Source organism: Mauremys mutica, chromosome 20, assembly GCF_020497125.1.
Source record: "Mauremys mutica isolate MM-2020 ecotype Southern chromosome 20, ASM2049712v1, whole genome shotgun sequence".
Taxonomy (NCBI): domain Eukaryota; kingdom Metazoa; phylum Chordata; order Testudines; family Geoemydidae; genus Mauremys; species Mauremys mutica.
In genome coordinates, this window is record NC_059091.1 from 22,614,046 (window position 1) to 22,633,537 (window position 19,492).

The 19,492-nt window shown below is 57.3% G+C and overlaps 1 protein-coding gene across 2 annotated transcripts in view; it reads right to left on the bottom strand.

The window, feature by feature from the left end:
• The window catches only part of NFIX (nuclear factor I X), a 227,001-nt gene that overhangs the window by 172,601 nt on the left and 34,908 nt on the right, over positions 1-19,492 (bottom strand). For both annotated transcript variants that reach the window (XM_044994894.1, XM_044994889.1), the window contains exon 2: positions 18,635-18,805. The gene's annotated coding sequence lies outside the window, so the exon portion shown is untranslated. The remainder of the gene's footprint in view (positions 1-18,634; positions 18,806-19,492) is intronic.

Here is a 19,492-nt window from a genome sequence, read left to right on the forward strand (position 1 = left end):
GAGTGTGTTTGCCCAGTCGTGCTATCCCCTGCACCGTCCTCTCCCAGGGACACTTGCTCAATCAGTTTAGCAAGATCGGTGCCAGCTCAGCCTAACGCCCCCCGAGCTGGAGTAGCAGGGGGGAGGGGCTGCAGGTCAGGATTGAGGGGCACTGGCAGACTTGTGGCAGGGGGGGCTGCAGATTGAGACTGAGGGGCACCAACAGAGCTGGGGGTACAGAGAGGCCAATGCCCCTTCCCGGGCCTGAGTCCTGGCAGCTGCGTCTGGGGAGGCGCAAGACGACTGTTCCCCATTTCTGCTGCCGGAGGCTATGGGGCGGTGGGGGGATGGGACCGGTTTATAACTCCCATGCAGAGAATGAAACCAAAGCAGCCAGGTCCCTAGTAAGGACAAGGGAAGGGCCAGGGGAGATCCGAGGGGCGTGGGGGACCCCAGAGCAGCTGGAGATGGCACAGGAAGTGGGGCACCATGTGGGTACAGGGTAAGCTTGGCCGGGCAGGGCATGGGGGAGGGGAGCAGCTGGGGGGCGGCTCAGCAGCACTGTGTTGGGATGACTCACTCTCCCGTCGGGCCTTTGAAAAGGTCTAAAAATAAATCCCTGAAGGACCGAAATAGCTGAGTTTTCTCCCTGGCTTCCTGTCCCCAGGCGCTGGGGAAGGCTACGCATGAGGAATGGTCTCAGCCAGCACTCTCCTCTGGGGCGGGCCGTGGCAGCTGTCTCCCAGGGATTCCTCGCCCGGCCACGAGATGCAGCAGCCTCTGGGGTGGGGGACAGGGACTATTTATACAAGACTCCCAAGGGGGGGCACAATGGCTGGAATTTGGCTAGAATAATCCTCTCCTTATGGAAGGTGCCATGGCAGCTTTGATGGCCAGAATGTGTCACTTTATGTCCCGCTGGCACGTTGGGGTCAGCACTGTCTGGGAGGGGAGAGTGCCCCCTATTGAGCCCCCCCCCCTGGCTCTGGGAGGGGAGCAGGTTGGAAGGCTGGGAGCCAGGACTAGCTAGTTCAGGGCCTCCATAGTCACGGGGCATTACAAGGAGCGGGGGTGAGAATCCAGCAGGGACCCATTCGAAGTGGAACAGCCACCCCCAGCGAGGAGCCAGGGTAGGGTGACCAGATGTCCCGATTTTATAGGGACAGTCCCGATTTTTGGGTCTTTTTCTTATAGAGGCTCCTATTACCCCCCACCCCCTGTCCCGATTTTTCACATTTGCTGTCTGGTCACCCTAAGCCAGGGGGGCTGTGGGTCAGGCTTGAGGGGCTGAGTGGAGCTGTGGGATTGGGGAGCACGGGGCTGGGACTGCCGCCCCTCTCCCCCCCCGCCCCGGCCCCGGCCCCGGCCCGCTCAGCGGAGTCAAGGTGCTGCAGGGGCTGATGGGAGAATACGAGCCATGGCGGGGGGACAAGGCAGCCTGGCTCGGGCACGCCAGGGAGAGGCAGCCATGGCGCAGCCCAGAGCCTGGCAGAAGCTGGCAGCAGCCATGGGCCTCCCGCAGCAGATGGGATGGCTGGAGGATAAACAGCTACTTCGGGGGGACGGGGGCGGGGTGGTGGCGAAGGGCCCTCCCTGGTTCTGAATCTCCTGTGCCAGCCGGCTCCCCGCTCCTCCCCCCAGCTCATTTTGGAAAGGGGAGGGGGTCTGCTGGATTCCCAGCCCCCGGAGTTAATCGCTTTGTAGCTGGTGGGGAAAGCAGCCTCCTGATGTCCTGTTCCCCCTGTAGATAGGGAAAGAGTCAAGTGGAAGAGGGGGGCTGGCACAGGGGGCCATGGGGGAGCTGCTGGCTGCTTGGCAATCCGTCAGCAACAGGATTGGCTGGCTGCTGCCAGCTGCAGCCATTTGCAGGGAGAGCCATGCGCCATGGCAGCCTAGGGCGTTGCTGGAGTGGGCTGTGGGGGGCTCATGTGGACATGGGGGGCAGAGAACAGGTGGGCACAGGCATGCCCCCCAACCCTCCCCCACAGGCTGGGCTTCCTGAAATCAGATGGAGCCTGGAGGGCCGACTGCTTGGGAGTTAGCCTGCCTGCCATGCTGCCAGAGCTGGGGTGAGAACCCAGGAGTCCAGGTGCCCTGTCCGCCATTCCCTCCCTCTCATAGCATTGATTTCTCCCAGCTTCCTAGATCCCAAAGCCAGAGAGGCCTGTTCTGGGTGCCTGGTCTGGCCCCTGCACCCCCGCCTGGCTGAGCTAGACAGACAAGACACTCTGGGGCTAAGGGCCCTCCCTGTGTCAACCCAGCACCTTATTTCCGCTCTGAATTGGTCTGTTTCATGCCCCCAGCAGCCGTGGGACCCGGCCCTGCCTTTGGCTGCTGGCCTGTAGTCTGGCACCAGTCCCGGAGCAGGACCCCACTGGGCCAGGCACCACAGGCCTCCCAGGTTTCGCAGGCCTGCCCCACTTTGACCCCAAAATGCCTTGTCCCGACTGAAGGGCAGTTCGCCAAGGGCCCCCAAACCCAGCCGGGGATCCCAATGCCAGCCCAATGTAGCCTGTCCGCTCCCATCTCCATCGGGGCGGATGGGCCAAGCCTGAGTGGCACCCGCGGTAACTACTCGAAGGGCTGGGAGGTCCGGTGCTGCGCAGACACACCCAAGGGCCTTCTGATCGGCGCCCGGGGGGGGGGGGGGGCGGGGACAGGCAGACAGACACAAGGAAACCAGGAGCCGATTCTGAGCCCCATCTGCCTGCCATGGGATCACGGCAGCGGAGAGCTTTGAGGAGGGATCAAAAGGGGCAATGAGGTGGCTTTGCCAAGGTTCACAGGGTGCCCTCCTGAGAAGGTGCCTAATTCCCCTAGGCTGCCCTTTAAGAGCCTTTGTTATTTCAAAGCACTTCACAGTTTCGCCTTCAATGCCAGCAAGATAAAATCAACCCCTCCCCTAAAGCCCACTTCATTTGGGCAGACGCAGCTAGAGCAGAGCTCCTGGCCAAAAGCAGTTACAAGGTCAAGGAACTGGCTGGGCTGTGAATGGTTCAGTTAGCAGCACGACACCCCTGGCTGGAGCTGCTGCTGCTGCTGTAATTTACTCCCCTTGGGACCAGGGCTCCGTGGGGCCAGGATGAGACCGTCCCAAAGAGTTTCTAGTCAGAACTGATGGAGGGTAGGAGAGGAAACAGAGGCAAAGGGAAGGGACTTATACCACTGACCTGCTGGGTGATGGACAACTGGGAACAGAACCCAGGAGTCCCGGCTCCCAGCCCCCCACCACTCTAGCAAGTAGACCCTACTCCCCTCGCAGAGCTGGAGAGAGAACCCAGGAGTCCCGGCTCCCAGCTCCCCCACTCTAACCACTAGACCCCACTCGCCTCCCAGAGCTGGGGAGAGAACCCAGGAGTCCTGGCTCCCTAGAGAGTGGCCTCGCCACTGGTTTGGTGCCGGATTTTTGTACCAGATGAAATCCTAGTTTGATCGAAGGGCGGGAAAATTCTCTATATTTTATCTGCATTGCACTTAACGCTGAGAATCTAACAGCTCTCTACGAATGAGTATTAATTATACACTCCCATCCTCCACCCACCCTCGGACTATTTTTCTCCCCCCACTTCAGAGATGAGGAAACTGAGGCACAAATCAGGGCAGGGATTTGCTCTGTCACTGACTCGCTGTGCAGACAAGGAGGGGAACCCAGGAGTCCTGACTCCCACTCTGCATTGTCCCCCCCCCGCCCGCCTCCTCCTGCTTTGGGGTCTCTCTCTCCTCCTTTTGCAGATCTGTCCTTCCCTTGCAGTCTGGTGGCAGGCTGGCCACCCTCCCCCACCTGCACCCCCACCGCCAGCAGCGGGTTGGGGGGGGCGCTGGCACCAGGGGCTGGCAGGGCAGCCAAGCGAGGGCAGACTGGGTCTGAGCTGTTGGCATTCAGTCTCTCACATCTCTGTGAGCTGCATTAAAGAGACAGAGGCAAGTGCCCCTCTGGACAATAAAATGCACCCCCTCCCCTCGCCCCAATCCATGCCCTCGCCCCCTCCCCTGCACCGTCACTGCCACCCCCTCTAATCCGGTACCAGAGTTCCCATCGCTGGGAGAAAACAGATGCCACCTCCTATTCATGGAGCTAGTATACAGCACAACAATAAGCCGTCCCGGAGGCCGTGCCAACCGAGGGGGGCACCCCATTGAGCACAGCTCTCCCGCCCAGCCCAGTCACTGCTTGGCAGCCGGAATCTGTGCCAGCCTGCGCCAACCCAGGGGAAGGGGGAGGAAGGGATGCTGCCCCTTTAAGGGGAGTGCCCTCCCTGGGGGGCAGACGGTTGCCCGCGTCGGCGGCTTGGATCTCCGCATGCCCCTCGGGCGTAACCATGGCACCTTCTTGGCACACACTGCCCCTGCGAGACGGAGCCGGCGTTGCCATGGCACTGGTAGCGCCTCCTCAATCGGGGCTTTGTTCGGAGGCTCTTACCCCTCGGAACCTCCCGCGAGGGGATGGCATCCGGGAGCAGACCCCCCACCCCTGCGGGAGGAGATCGGCCCCCCCGGCCCCCAGAACAGATCAGCCCCCACAGCCCCCCCAGTTACCCTCTAGGAACAGATCATCCCCCACAACTCCCCCGAGCGGATCACCCCACCTCCATGGGCTCCCTACAATTCCCCACGTCCCCCCATCAACTACTGAGAGCAGACTGAGCCCCCCTCCCTTCCCCAACTACCCCCATTGGAGCCACCCCACAGAAGCAGATCTCTGGGCCCAGCCCCCACAAAATACACCGCTCAGGAGCAGGCTGTTGCTTCCAGTCCCTCCTATTACCCCACTGGGGAGCACCTCGCTAGAACCAGCGCAGCCAGGGGAGAGCGCCCCCTGCTGACCCCCTGCCCTGCTCCCTGCAGCCCAGCGCCCCCTAGCGCCCCCTGGGGCCAGTCCTGCCTGCCGGGGAGAGCGCCCCCTGCTGACCCCCTGCCCTGCTCCCTGCAGCCAGCGCCCCCTGGGGCCAGTCCTGCCTGCCGGGGAGAGCGCCCCCTGCTGACCCCCTGCCCTGCTCCCTGCAGCCCAGCGCCCCCTAGCGCCCCCTGGGGCCAGTCCTGCCTGCCGGGGAGAGCGCCCCCTGCTGACCCCCTGCCCTGCTCCCTGCACCACAGCGCCCCCTAGCGCCCCCTGGGGCCAGTCCTGCCTGCCGGGGAGAGCGCCCCCTGCTGACCCCCTGCCCTGCTCCCTGCAGCACAGCGCCCCCTAGCGCCCTCTGGGGCCAGCCCTGCCTGCCAGGGAGAGCGCCCCCTGCTGACCCCATGCCCTGCTCCCTGCAGCACAGCGCCCCCTAGCGCCCTCTGGGGCCAGTCCTGCCTGCCGGGGAGAGCGCCCCCTGCTGACCCCCTGCCCTGCTCCCTACAGCCCAGCGCCCCCTAGCGCCCCCTGGGGCCAGCCCTGCCTGCCGGGGAGAGCGCCCCCTGCTGACCCCTGCCCTGCTCCCTACAGCCCAGCGCCCCCTAACCCCCCCTGGGGCCAGCCCTGCCTGCCAGGGAGAGCGCCCCCTACTGACCCCCCGCCCTGCTCCCTGCAGCACAGCGCCCCCTAGCGCCCCCTGGGGCCAGCCCTGTCTGCCAGGGGAGAGCGCCCCCTGCTGACCCCCTGCCCTGCTCCCTGCAGCCCAGCGCCCCCTAGGGCCAGCCCTGTCTGCCAGGGGAGAGCGCCCCCTGCTGACCCGCTGCCCTGCTCCCTGCAGCACAGCGCCCCCTAGCGCCCCCTGGGGCCAGTCCTGCCTGCCGGGGAGAGCGCCCCCTGCTGTGCCCACCCCCCAGGGCTCTCACTTTTCTTTGCAAGTCTCCCTGCCAAGGTCTGAGCAGTCCCAGCCCTGCTGAGCTGCTGGTGCCACCGGCCTCGGGGCTGGCACTGCTGGGCAGGGAAGATCTCAGGCCTCGCTAATTAGCCTGGAAGTGGAGAGCCCCAACAGCTTCAGCTGGCGAGTCACCGGCTTGGCCTGTCGTGCGCCCTGGCCCTAAGGGGCACCACAGGCCAGACTGTGATCTCTTGCTTGTCCTCCTGGGCCGGCCCTGCCTCGTGGGCCCCAGGGCTGGCTTCTCTGCAGGTGCTGCTCCATCCTGCCTCCACGTGAAATGAAGTTCAGTTACCCCGGCCGTGACCTACTCTGGCCACAGCGCCCTACACCCCACCCCCACCGGGCTGGTCTTGGAAGCTTCTGCCGCCCCAAACGAGGTCCCAGCTGCAGCCATGCCCCCAACTGGCCAAGAGAGCCACAAAAACGGCTCCCACCGTCACCAATAACTCCCCCTCCGTCACCGATCAAGGAAGACCCAGACAGGCCCTGCCATGTCCCAGCAAGGTGCTGGGGGGGGCGCTGCACTGCAGGGAGAACTGACACTGTAGGTGTCGCTGTCCCCTCACATCAGCGCTCACCCCAGTGCCCCAGGGTGGCACTAGGGGGTGCTGTGTTGTAGGGGGGTTTGGGGCTCAGTAGGGGGCGCTCCCCTCACATCAGCGCTCACCCCAGTGCTCCAGGGTGGCACTAGGGGGTGCTGTGTTGTAGGGGGGTTTGGGGCTCAGTAGGGGGCGCTCCCCTCACATCAGCGCTCACCCCAGTGCTCCAGGGTGGCACTAGGGGGTGCTGTGTTGTAGGGGGGTTTGGGGCTCAGTAGGGGGCGCTCCCCTCACATCAGCGCTCACCCCAATGCCCCAGGGTGGCACTAGGGGGTGCTGTGTTGTAGGGGTGTTTGGGGCTCAGTAGGGGGCACTCCCCTCACATCAGCGCTCACCCCAATGCCCCAGTGTGGCTTTAGGGGGCGCTGTGTTGTAGGGGGGTTTGGGGCTCAGTAGGGGGCGCTCCCCTCACATCAGCGCTCACCCCAATGCCCCAGTGTGGCTTTAGGGGACACTGTATTGTAGGGGGGTTTGGGGCTCAGTAGGGGGCGCTGTCCCCTCACATCAGCGCTCACCCCAATGCCCCAGTGTGGCTTTAGGGGGCGCTGTGTTGTAGGGGGGTTTGGGGCTCAGTAGGGGCGCTCCCCTCACATCAGCGCTCACCCCAATGCCCCAGGGTGGCACTAGGGGGCACTGTATTGTAGGGGGGTTTGGGGCTCAGTAGGGGCGCTCCCCTCACATCAGCGCTCACCCCAATGCCCCAGGGTGGCACTAGGGGGTGCTGTGTTGTAGGGGGGTTTGGGGCTCATTAGGGGGTGCTCCCCTCACATCAGCGCTCACCCCAATGCCCCAGGGTGGCACTAGGGGGTGCTGTGTTGTAGGGGTGTTTGGGGCTCAGTAGGGGGCACTCCCCTCACATCAGCGCTCACCCCAATGCCCCAGTGTGGCTTTAGGGGGCGCTGTGTTGTAGGGGTGTTTGGGGCTCAGTAGGGGGCGCTCCCCTCACATCAGTGCTGACCCCAGTGTGGCTCTAGGGGGCGCTGAGCTACAGGGAATGTTGCGGATGGCTCAATAAGGGGTACCGTCCCCTCTCAATCACTCATGACCCACACACACTAACTCTCCTTTCCTGCACTTGCACTGCAAAGATGATACAATCTTTAATTACACAAACGCTTTTCCTCAAACCCTGCCACGCAGCACCACACAATTCCTCCGACAACCTCTGAGGCACATGTTGAGTCTCGTAGTCTAGGGGGGTGGTTTTTTTAAAAACTGTTCAGCCAGCTTTTGTAGGCAAGAATGAAAGAAAGGCCTGCAAGATGCTACATGTGTGTACCTGAGACTGCGCAAAGAGATGGCCTGATATGATCTTGCCGAATGTAATTAAAGACTGTATCAAAAGATTTCATATGCACAGAAGGGGCAGAGTTAAGGCTGTAATGTTTTCTTCACCAAGTTTTTTGATGGAATTTCCCAGGTTTTATTATGAGGAAAACAAATGGGGGGGTGGAAATCAAGTTTCTTCTCCTACGCTTTTCAAATTCTTCAGGCTTGCATAAAAACACCCTGATGTGTTATGATTTATATATTATCTCCTTATAGAACCTATCCTATTATTTATTGGACATATTCCAGTAGCACAGCAGTTCTCAAACTGTGGGTCATGACCATCCCAACCCCTCCATTTTAATGGGGTCACCAGGGCTGGCGTTAGACTTGCCGGGGCCCAGGCCCGAAGCCTGAGCCCCACCACCCTGGGTGATGGAGCTCAGGCTTCAGCCCTGGGCGGCAGGGCTCAGGTTACAAGCCCCCTGCCTTGGGCTTCAGCGTTAGCCCCCCCAACCCAGGGCAGCGGGGCTCAGGTTTCAGTCCCCCTGGGGTGGGGTAGTAATTTTTGTTGTCAGAAGGGGGTCGCAGTACAGTGATGTTTGAGAACTGCTGCAGTAGCACATAACACATTCCAGTGGCACCACAATTTTAGCAGTAGATCTCAAAGCATTTTACATGTCATGATCTCCACTGCAGATGGGGAAACCTCTCTGTGCCTCAACCAAGATCACCCAGCAGCAGTGCTAGGAACAAAATCCTGATCTTCAGAGACCCAATCCGGTGCTCTACCCATTAGACTACCCTGCCTCCAGCCAAAATTAGGACCCCCTTTTGCCAGGTGCTGCACAGACACAGAGAGAGAGAGACAATCCCTGCCCTGCATTGCTTACAACCAAAATACAACAGCTGTGGACGGGGCAGAGAACATACAAACAGAGGGCAAGTGGAGGGTTGCAAACACCAGGCAAGGGGCTAGGGCAGAAGAGGTGGCAGAGCGAAGGCACCAAGCCAAGGTATCAGATGTCTGGGCTTTGCAGATCATCTGCCCCTGAAGCTCAGTGGGGCGGAGTCTGCGGCCTGTTCTATCGACACACACCAGTCCTGGAGCAGAGGTGCTCACAAACAGCTTGCAGGCCATATCTTCCCAGGGACTTCAGCCCAACATCACTGCCTGGCTCCCACGAACCAATTCCACTCAGAGCCCAAGGTGGAGAGCAAATATTCCTGCTGTGTCTTCTACCCATCCTAGAGCCGCCAGCTTAGCTGACAGCCTGGGGCTTGAACCTGGGGCCTCAGAGCTAAAAGCAGGAGTTACTACAGCTTGAGCTGAAGAGCCAGGCCCCCAGAGCTGGGGCTGGACAGACTCATTGCTAACGCTGGGCAGGAAGTGGGGTTTCCATTTGGCAGGAAGTGACATGGCTTTTAAAGTTTTTCCCATTCTAAGACAGAGCGGTCATAGGGCAAACTGTCTCCTGTACACCTCCTTGTGGCCTGAGGATGGCCCAGCAAGTAACCTTTGCCTCAGTTTCCCCCTCTTGGTTCTGCAAGAACTCACAAAAACCTCATGTCCAGTAACAATACATCTGCTTGGGGTATAAACTCCCAAATAACACCTCTTCTGTCGCAGCCTCAGAGCAGGCCCAACTTCTCCCTGAGGTCTCTCTTTTCAGAGTTCCCTTCTTTCATCCTACTCCCAAGATGGGCACAGCCCCTTCGCCCAGAGGGGCTGAATTCCTGGCCTCTCAGCACTTCTTACCTAGAGTTTCACTTGCCCACATCTCAGGTTTCTCTGCTGACATCTACTCATGCCCAGCAACCTCCATATCCCACCTGGTCTCCACCCACTCTGCAGCTGCCTGTTGCTCTTTATAATGGGATCAGCTGACCCCTGCTCAGCTGTGCCAACTTAGTAACTAGGGTTGGCCAGAGCCCTCTTGCCCTTAAACACTTCAGTTTTTGGGGGGTTCCCCAAAAACACATTTTCTTCACATTTGACATGTTTTTCTAAACAATTCAATTTTGACCAAAATTTTTAGTTGAAAAAACATTTTGATGAGAATTTTCCAAGCAGCTCTATGCATGGCCTCTGGAAATCTGGGCCCTGTAAACCACCCTGGCCAGCAAGTCATGCTTCCATAACCTCAGGCTAACATCACCATGCAGTAATTCTCCCAAGGCTAAAAATTTGCTCGCACATTGCCAAAAAAGACCACACAACAGCGCCACCTGGTGGCATCTGCCATCACAGCGGTGCACTGGTGTGGAATTTCCCAATTGCTTTGCTTTTGTATGAATGAGGCCATTCCCGTGTCAGGCGCTGCTGACCCCAGCCAGCACAAAAGTCATGCCAGGCCTAGGCTAAGGGACACGTATAATCTTTACACGTATGATCTTTATTGCTCCATTTGGTTTTTTTTTTTAAATGGCCCTTATTTGGCCTGGCTGGCTCACAAAGCACAGTGTTACAGGAAGAGTGCTCGCTCTCGCTCGCTGTAATCAGAGAGGTAATTCTGTTTTTCCTGGCAGCAGTCGGGCCCCGAGACTGCTGTGCGCGATGTATGGAACAGATTCTTTATTCGGAGCCCTGCCAAAGTGACCATCTGCTTCAAGCTTCCCCACCCCCATTCCTACCCCCTCCCCTTCTCCCTCTGATCTGTGGCTGTTTGCTGAGCTGTCTCCGTGTGTGCGCGTGTGTGTGTGTGTGTGCGCGCACGCGTACACACATGGGTAAGACCGCCGTGCCTCCCGCTCCATTCCCTCAGGTTGTCCCTCAAGCCTGATGGATCTTCAGCTGGAGGCCCAGGACGTGAAGGAGATACCTGACCTGTGCTGGCCCAGCAGCAGCACAGAGAGCTCTAAGTCCCTGGGTCGAGATGAGGAAGAATCTATCTCTTTCTTCCTTTACAAACATACCCTGATTTCCTGCCTGCTACAGCCCCTTCCACAGGAGGGTCTCTCAAAACTTGGTCAACATCAAGCAGTACGGAACCCAGGAGTCCTGACTATGCCCTAACCATTAGCCACCACAGCCCGCCTGGAGCTGGGAGTCCAGACTACGCTCTAACCCAGCGGTCCCCAACGCAGTACCCGCGGGCGCAATGGCGACCGCCGGGGCATCTATGGGCGCCCGCGTACTGGCCGGCGGACAAACATCTGCCAAAATGTCACCGAAAAGCAGCATCATCAAGAGGCGCCGCTGCCGAAATGCCACTGATTTTCAGCGGCGATGCCTCTTGACGTTGCCGCTTCTCGGCAGCATTTCGGCAGATGCTTGTCCGCCGGCCACGGTCCTCGGTGGCTCGTGGTCCAGCACCCGCCACCCGGAAAAGGCTGGGGACCACTGCTCTAACCATTAGACACCACAGCCTTCCTGGAGCTGGGAATAGAACCCAGGAGTCCTGACTCCCAGCCCCCCTGTTGTACCCACTAGACCCCACTCTGCCACAGAGGTGGGAACAGAACCAAATGTGCCCCAGATCCTCCTCCAACCCAGTGGCAAACTCCCCCTCTCTGATCACTCCAGCACAGTCACAAGTTCTGATTTAAACGAAGGGCCAATCGTCTCCTTCAAACGAGAGCACAGAGACCTCCCAGTTTCCTGTTCATTTGGCCTGCTGGGTCCTTTGCAGGGGAAATCCCTCAGCTGGGAGCTGGCAAGTTGCCTCTACCCAGCTTAACACGCAACCACCATGTGCTGGAAAACACAGAGAAACTGAGGCAGGAAATGTGGGGTTTTCCCCCTTCCTCTCCTGCCCTTCATTGTAGCCATGATGTACAATACTCAGGTCCCTTGTCTCTTTGTCAGACTGTCTCTTGGGTCTGTGGTTGTACAATGTCCAGCACAGTGGGGTCCTGGTCCATGGTTTGGGCTCCTGGGGGCTACCACGATACACCTAATAAATAACATCACCTCGCTGTTATCAAGCACTTTTCACCCGGAGCTCTCAAAGTGCTTTACAAAGCAGAGGGGCAGAATCACTCTCCCCACTATACAGCTAGGGAAACTGAGGCACAGAGAGGGGAAGCAACTCACCCAAGGTCATGCCTCTGGCCAGTGGCAGAGGCAGGAATAGAACCCAGGTCCCAGTCTAGTGCTCTATCCACTGGGCCATGCTGCCTCTCCAAAGAGACGACTGCCTCCACTGAAAGTCCCGTTCTACTGAAGAGCAGCTCAAGCCGTGCACTAGAGGGGAGAACCTGCCTCACTGTAATCCAGTGGCTCTCCACCCGTGGCCCAATCAGCACACAGCTGCAGCTCATGTGACATCCTCATGGCCATACAGGTAGTATACATAGTGTGTGGCTGTGACCCACATAACACACAGAGAGCAGCATGTGCGGCCCACAATGGTAACTAGGTTGAGAACCACTGCTCTATCTCTGCTAGCCACGAGTCGTCCGTCTGTGCAGAAATGCAGCCACTGCTGGGGCAAGCTGGCTAACAGCACACAGCAACAGAGGGAAGGAGAGTCCTGTACCCAACTGAAAGAGCCTGCAGGCGGGGGCATGGGGGAGGCCTGTCATTACTGAGCTGGAGAGTTGGCTGGAATGTCAGGAGTCACACGCCTATTCTTGCTGTAAAGTTCCAGAGGGTTATTGCCAGACAGGGCCTGGGATTTCCATCTTGTCTGAGAGATGGCAAGTCCTGCAGCACAGGGCCCCTAGTGCCACGCTGGGTCAGCACTGACTGCCAGGGGAGAGCGCCCCCTACTGAGTCACCCACCCCTGCTTCCTGCAGCACAGCGCCCCTAGTGCCACGCTGGGTCAGCACTGACTGCCAGGGGAGAGCGCCCCCTACTGAGTCACCCACCCCTGCTTCCTGCAGCACAGCGCCCCTAGTGCCACGCTGGGTCAGCACTGACTGCCAGGGGAGAGCGCCCCCTACTGAGTCACCCACCCCTGCTTCCTGCAGCATAGCGCCCCTAGTGCCACGCTGGGTCAGCACTGACTGCCAGGGGAGAGCGCCCCCTACTGAGTCACCCACCCCTGCTTCCTGCAGCACAGCGCCCCCTAGTGCCACGCTGGGTCAGCACTGACTGCCAGGGGAGAGCGCCCCCTACTGAGTCACCCACCCCTGCTTCCTGCAGCACAGCGCCCCTAGTGCCACGCTGGGTCAGCACTGACTGCCAGGGGAGAGCGCCCCCTACTGAGTCACCCACCCCTCTTCCTGCAGCACAGCGCCCCCTAGTGCCACGCTGGGTCAGCACTGACTGCCAGGGGAGAGCGCCCCCTACTGAGTCACCCACCCCTGCTTCCTGCAGCACAGCGCCCCTAGTGCCACGCTGGGTCAGCACTGACTGCCAGGGGAGAGCGCCCCCTACTGAGTCACCCACCCCTGCTTCCTGCAGCACAGCGCCCCCTAGTGCCACGCTGGGTCAGCACTGACTGCCAGGGGAGAGCGCCCCCTACTGAGTCACCCACCCCTGCTTCCTGCAGCACAGCGCCCCTAGTGCCACGCTGGGTCAGCACTGACTGCCAGGGGAGAGCGCCCCCTACTGAGTCACCCACCCCTGCTTCCTGCAGCACAGCGCCCCCTAGTGCCACGCTGGGTCAGCACTGACTGCCAGGGGAGAGCGCCCCCTACTGAGTCACCCACCCCTGCTTCCTGCAGCACAGGGCCCCTAGTGCCACACTGGGTCAGCACTGACTGCCAGGGGAGAGCGCCCCCTACTGAGTCACCCACCCCTGCTTCCTGCAGCACAGCGCCCCCTAGTGCCACGCTGGGTCAGCACTGACTGCCAGGGGAGAGCGCCCCCTACTGAGTCACCCACCCCTGCTTCCTGCAGCACAGCGCCCCCTAGTGCCACGCTGGGTCAGCACTGACTGCCAGGGGAGAGCGCCCCCTACTGAGTCACCCACCCCTGCTTCCTGCAGCACAGCGCCCCCTAGTGCCACGCTGGGTCAGCACTGACTGCCAGGGGAGAGCGCCCCCTACTGAGTCACCCACCCCTGCTTCCTGCAGCACAGCGCCCCTAGTGCCACGCTGGGTCAGCACTGACTGCCAGGGGAGAGCGCCCCCTACTGAGTCACCCATCCCTGCTTCCTGCAGCACAGCGCCCCCTAGTGCCACGCTGGGTCAGCACTGACTGCCATGGGAGAGCGCCCCCTACTGAGTCACCCACCCCTGCTTCCTGCAGCACAGCGCCCCCTAGTGCCACGCTGGGTCAGCACTGACTGCCAGGGGAGAGCGCCCCCTACTGAGTCACCCACCCCTGATTCCTGCAGCACAGCGCCCCCTAGTGCCACGCTGGGTCAGCACTGACTGCCAGGGGAGAGCGCCCCCTACTGAGTCACCCACCCCTGCTTCCTGCAGCACAGCGCCCCCTAGTGCCACGCTGGGTCAGCACTGACTGCCAGGGGAGAGCGCCCCCTACTGAGTCACCCACCCCTGCTTCCTGCAGCACAGCGCCCCCTAGTGCCACGCTGGGTCAGCACTGACTGCCAGGGGAGAGCGCCCCCTACTGAGTCACCCACCCCTGCTTCCTGCAGCACAGCGCCCCCTAGTGCCACGCTGGGTCAGCACTGACTGCCAGGGGAGAGCGCCCCCTACTGAGTCACCCACCCCTGCTTCCTGCAGCACAGCGCCCCCTAGTGCCACGCTGGGTCAGCACTGACTGCCAGGGGAGAGCGCCCCCTACTGAGTCACCCATCCCCTCTTCCTGCAGCACAGCGCCCCCTAGTGACACGCTGGGTCAGCACTGACTGCCAGGGGAGAGCGCCCCCTACTGAGTCACCCACCCCTGCTTCCTGCAGCACAGCGCCCCCTAGTGACACGCTGGGTCAGCACTGACTGCCAGGGGAGAGCACCCCCTACTGAGTCACCCACCCCTGCTTCCTGCAGCACAGGGCCCCTAGTGCCACACTGGGTCAGCACTGACTGCCAGGGGAGAGCGCCCCCTACTGAGTCACCCACCCCTGCTTCCTGCAGCACAGGGCCCCTAGTGCCACGCTGGGTCAGCACTGACTGCCAGGGGAGAGCGCCCCCTACTGAGTCACCCACCCCAGTGGTTAATGCAGGGGTCAGCAACCTTTCAGAAGTGCTGTGCCGAGTCTTCATTTATTCACTCTAATTTAAGGTTTCACATGCCAGTAATACATTTTAATGCTTTTAGGTCTCTTTCTATAAGTCTATAATATAGAACTAAACTATTGTTGTATGTAAAGTAAATAAGGCTTTAAAAATGTTTAAGAAGCTTCATTTAAAATTAAATTAAAATGCAGAGCCCCCCGGACTGGTGGCCAGGCCCCGGGCAGTACGAGTGCCACTGAAAATCAGCTCGCGTGCCGGCTTCGGCACCTGTGCCATAGGTTGCCTACCCCTGGGTTAATGCAAAGCAGAAGGAGATTGGTAATGAATACTGGCTACATTTTCAAGCTACATGGAAATTTTAGCCTCCACTGAGCATTTGGGAGAACAGTTTTTCCTGATGGTAAATGCTCTAGTACAGTGGTTCCCGAACTTGTTCTGCCGCTTGTGCAGGGAAAGTCCCTAGCGGGCCGGGCTGGTTTGTGTACCTGCTGCGTCCGCCGGTTCGGCCGATTGTGGCTCCCAGTGGCCGCGGTTCACTGCTCCAGGCCAATGGGAGCTGCTGGAAGCGGCAGCCAGTACATCTCTTGGCCTGCACCGCATCCAGCAGCTCCCATTGGCCTGGAGCAGCGAACTGCAGCCAGTGGGAGCCACGATCGGCCGAACCTGTAGACACGGCAAGTACACAAACCGGCCCGGCCCGCCAGGGGCTTTCCGCACAAGCAGCAGAACAAGTTTGGGAACCACTGCTTAGATAGATAGATAGATAGATAGATAGATAGATAGATGGGGTGTATGGGGATAGATAGATAGATAGATAGATAGATAGATAGATAGATAGATAGATAGATAGATAGAGTGTATGGGGATAGATAGATAGATAGATAGATAGATAGATAGATAGATAGATAGATAGATAGATAGAGTGTATGGGGATAGATAGATAGATAGATAGATAGATAGATAGATAGAGTGTATGGGGATAGATAGATAGATAGATAGATAGATAGATAGATAGATAGATAGATAGATAGATAGATAGATAGATGGGGTATATGGGGATAGATAGATAGATAGATAGATAGATAGATAGATAGATAGATAGATAGATAGATAGGGTATATGGGGATAGATAGATAGATAGATAGATAGATAGATGGGGTGTATGGGGATAGATAGATAGATAGATAGATAGATAGATAGATAGATAGATAGATAGATAGATAGATAGATAGATAGGGGGGTGGATGGGGATAGATAGATAGATAGATAGATAGATAGATAGATAGATAGATAGATAGATAGATAGGGTGTATGGGGATAGATAGATAGATAGATGGGGTATATGGGGATAGATAGATAGATAGATAGATAGATAGATAGATAGATAGATAGATAGATAGGGTGTATGGGGATAGATAGATAGATAGATAGATAGATAGATAGATAGATAGATAGATAGATAGATAGATAGATGGATGGGGTGTATGGGGATAGATAGATAGATAGATAGATAGATAGATAGATAGATAGATAGATGGGGTGTATGGGGATAGATAGATAGATAGATAGATAGATAGATAGATAGATAGATGGGGTGTATGGGGATAGATAGATAGATAGATAGATAGATAGATAGATAGATAGATAGATAGATAGATAGATAGATAGATGGGGTATATGGGGATAGATAGATAGATAGATAGATAGATAGATAGATAGATAGATAGATAGATAGATAGATAGATGGGGTATATGGGGATAGATAGATAGATAGATCGACTGATCTCCCGCTTAGCTGCAAACACCATCCCAACGGGCCCATCAGACATTCCAAAGGGACTGAGCATCAGCAGGGCTCCCCCTCTGTTCACCAGCTATCATCAAGATATCCGGTCTGTTACACCAAGCCAAGGCCTGCTGTTGGTCTGTGGGGGAGGGGAGGAAAGGCTGGTGCTAAGAGTGGGGGAGAATGGTGGAAGCAACAGGAGGTTGGGACATACAACACACAGTCACTGTCCAAAATCTAAAGGCAAGGGGGGGGGTGACCAGACCTAGCCTGGGGCAATGAGGTCTCCCGGGGCCTCCCGACTCCCGAGGGAGAGAGAGCGTATTGAAAGGAACACAAACAATCTGAAGTGGGTCGGCCAACACTGATCCAGGGGCATTTGGGGCTGCCAAGGGGCTTGGAGCTGGGGGGCTGGGGAATGTAGTAAGTGTGTATATGTGGATGTGTGTGTATATGGATGTGGCTGTTGTGTGTGATGCATGTATGTGTGTGTAGGGGGTGTATACACATATGTGGATGTAGTGGATGTGTAGCTCTATATGTGTATATGTATGCAGCTGTAGTGTGTGTGTGTAGTGTGTATGTGTGTGCATATTTGTTTGGTGTATGTACAGGTGTTTGTATACATGTATGTATATGGCATGTGCATATGTGTATGTGTATATGTGTGACCGTATACATGTATGCATATGGTGTGTGCATCTGTGTGCATGTATGTGTATACATGTATGTATATATGTGCATATGTGTGTATACATGCATGTGTATGGCGTGTGCATGTGTGTGGATGTATGTCTGTATACATGTACGCATATAGCATGTGCATATGTGTAGATGTATGTGTGTGTGTCTGTATACATGTATGTGTACGGTGTGTTTATCTGAGTATATGTATGTGGCTCCAGTGTGGGGTGTATGGCTGGGGGGGGTATATACATGGCTGTAATGTGTATGTGGTGTATGTTTACGTATGGCGTGTATGCATGTAGGTGGGTGTATATGTACACGTGTTTATGTATGCGTCTACTGTGGGGGGGTGTAGTGTGTGCATGTGTTTACAAACACGTGTGCAGTGTAAGTATGTAGGGGAGTAGCATGTGTTTGTATGTACACGTATGCGTGTGCAGATCTACATGGGTGCGTGTGGTGCGGTTATGCAAGGAGGCCGCTCATTACAGCACGTCAACCTGCTGAACGCATTCTGCTCAGTGGCAGCAGAGAACTGCCAGCGCTGGGAGCTAGTCTTAAGTAACGTCCATATGCCTCCAGTTATCCCAGAGATGGATCTGCTTTCTCTCCCCAGACCCAGCACACAAGAAGAGGAGGTAGGGGAAAAAAAAAACCCAAACCCTCTCTCCAGATGGTCAGAGCCGGCTGTATTTGCACTACAAGTCTCAGAGCCAACAGATGTGCCAGGACGCCATATTGCGAACACAGATGTAGGAGTCAAGTGCTGTGTGAAGATGCTACATCTTCTTTGGGAAATGAATTCAAAAACACACACACAGCTACACAACCAGCCATGCCGGCCTCCGAGGGAAGCGAGCGGCAGCATTTGCATGGAGTGGGGGGGCTGAACAGTCCTCTTCATCACACCCCCACACAGCCACCCATTCCCCCCCCTCCCCACAGCCTCCTCTGCAGCTGACAACTGTTTCAGGGCATTTTGGATGCTGTCCACTCAGGATCTGCAAAGGCAATTAGCCGCGTGAAGAGCAGTGGAGGGGGGTTTTTTTGCACAAAGCACCAATCTTCTCTTTTTCTAGCCTTCCCGTTCCCCAGCCCACTCAATGAAAGCGAAACACCAGGATGAGCCATGAGCGATCCATTTAATCCTTTCAGCACATTCAGCATCGCTCTCATCATAGACTTTGGTTAGCTCCTAGGTTAACAGAGATCAAACACTAGGCTAGGACTCAGGACACCTGGGTCCTCTTCTCAGCTCTGCCACTGGCCTGCTGGGTGACCTTGGTCAAGTCACTTCACCGCTCAGTTTCTCCCCCTTCACCTCTCTTTGTCTCTCTTGCTTATTTTTATTATGAGCTCTTAGGGGCAGGTGCAGCACCCAGCATGACAAGGTTCTGCTCTTTGACTGGGACTTCTATGTATTATGGTAATAAGTAATTCATAATAATAATATCCTATATTATAGCATAAAATATAACTGAGTGGCTCCTACCTGAGGTCTCCAAGGAACTTTTCATCTTGAAGGATGGATCCAGCAGACAGCTAGATCACTGCTGCTTCACTCAGCTCCTAAATGCAGCCACCTCTGGAGTGGAACACGACAGCATAGAACACCACCAAGAAACAATTCAGGATGCGAGGTGAAGAAGGGGATGGCATGCACCTGAAACAGTACAGTTGGCAAAATCAACATATGTTCAAAACACTGGGGCTGACGCTGACACCAGGTTCTTTAAGGCCCCCAAAGACAGATTTTATTTCTCATCAGAAAGCACAGCGCCTCCTAGCACTGTGCTTGGGTTCATACAGGCATGCCGGGAGAGCATTTCCTACTTCGCTCCCCACCCCGCAGCGCCCCCTAGTGCCACAACGGGGCATTGGGACCAGCACTGACTGCAAGTGGGGAGAGCACCCCCTATGGAGCCCCTGCTCCACTCCCTCCACCCCTTTGTGACATTTTGGGGCACTGTGGTCAGCACTGACAGCAAGAGGAGAGCGTCCCCGACTGAACCCTCCACTCCACTCCCTGAAGTACAGAACCTACTAGCTTGCATTGGGGCCAGCACTGATTGCAAGGGGAGAGCGCCCCCTACTGAGCCGCCCCGCCCCACCCCACTCACTGTGATGGGTGCTGCACAGACCAAACGAGACTGGGGCCCCCATTGTGCGAGGGGCTGTACGGACAGTCCCTGCCCCCCAATGGCTCACAGTCTAAACTGACAAAGGCTGGGAGGGGAAACTGAGGCATAAAGCAGTGCTGTGACTTGCCTAAAGTCACCCAGCAGGCCAGTGCAGAGTCAGGAGTAGAAGCCAGGTTCTCCTGAGTGCTAGTCCATGGCCTAAACTACTA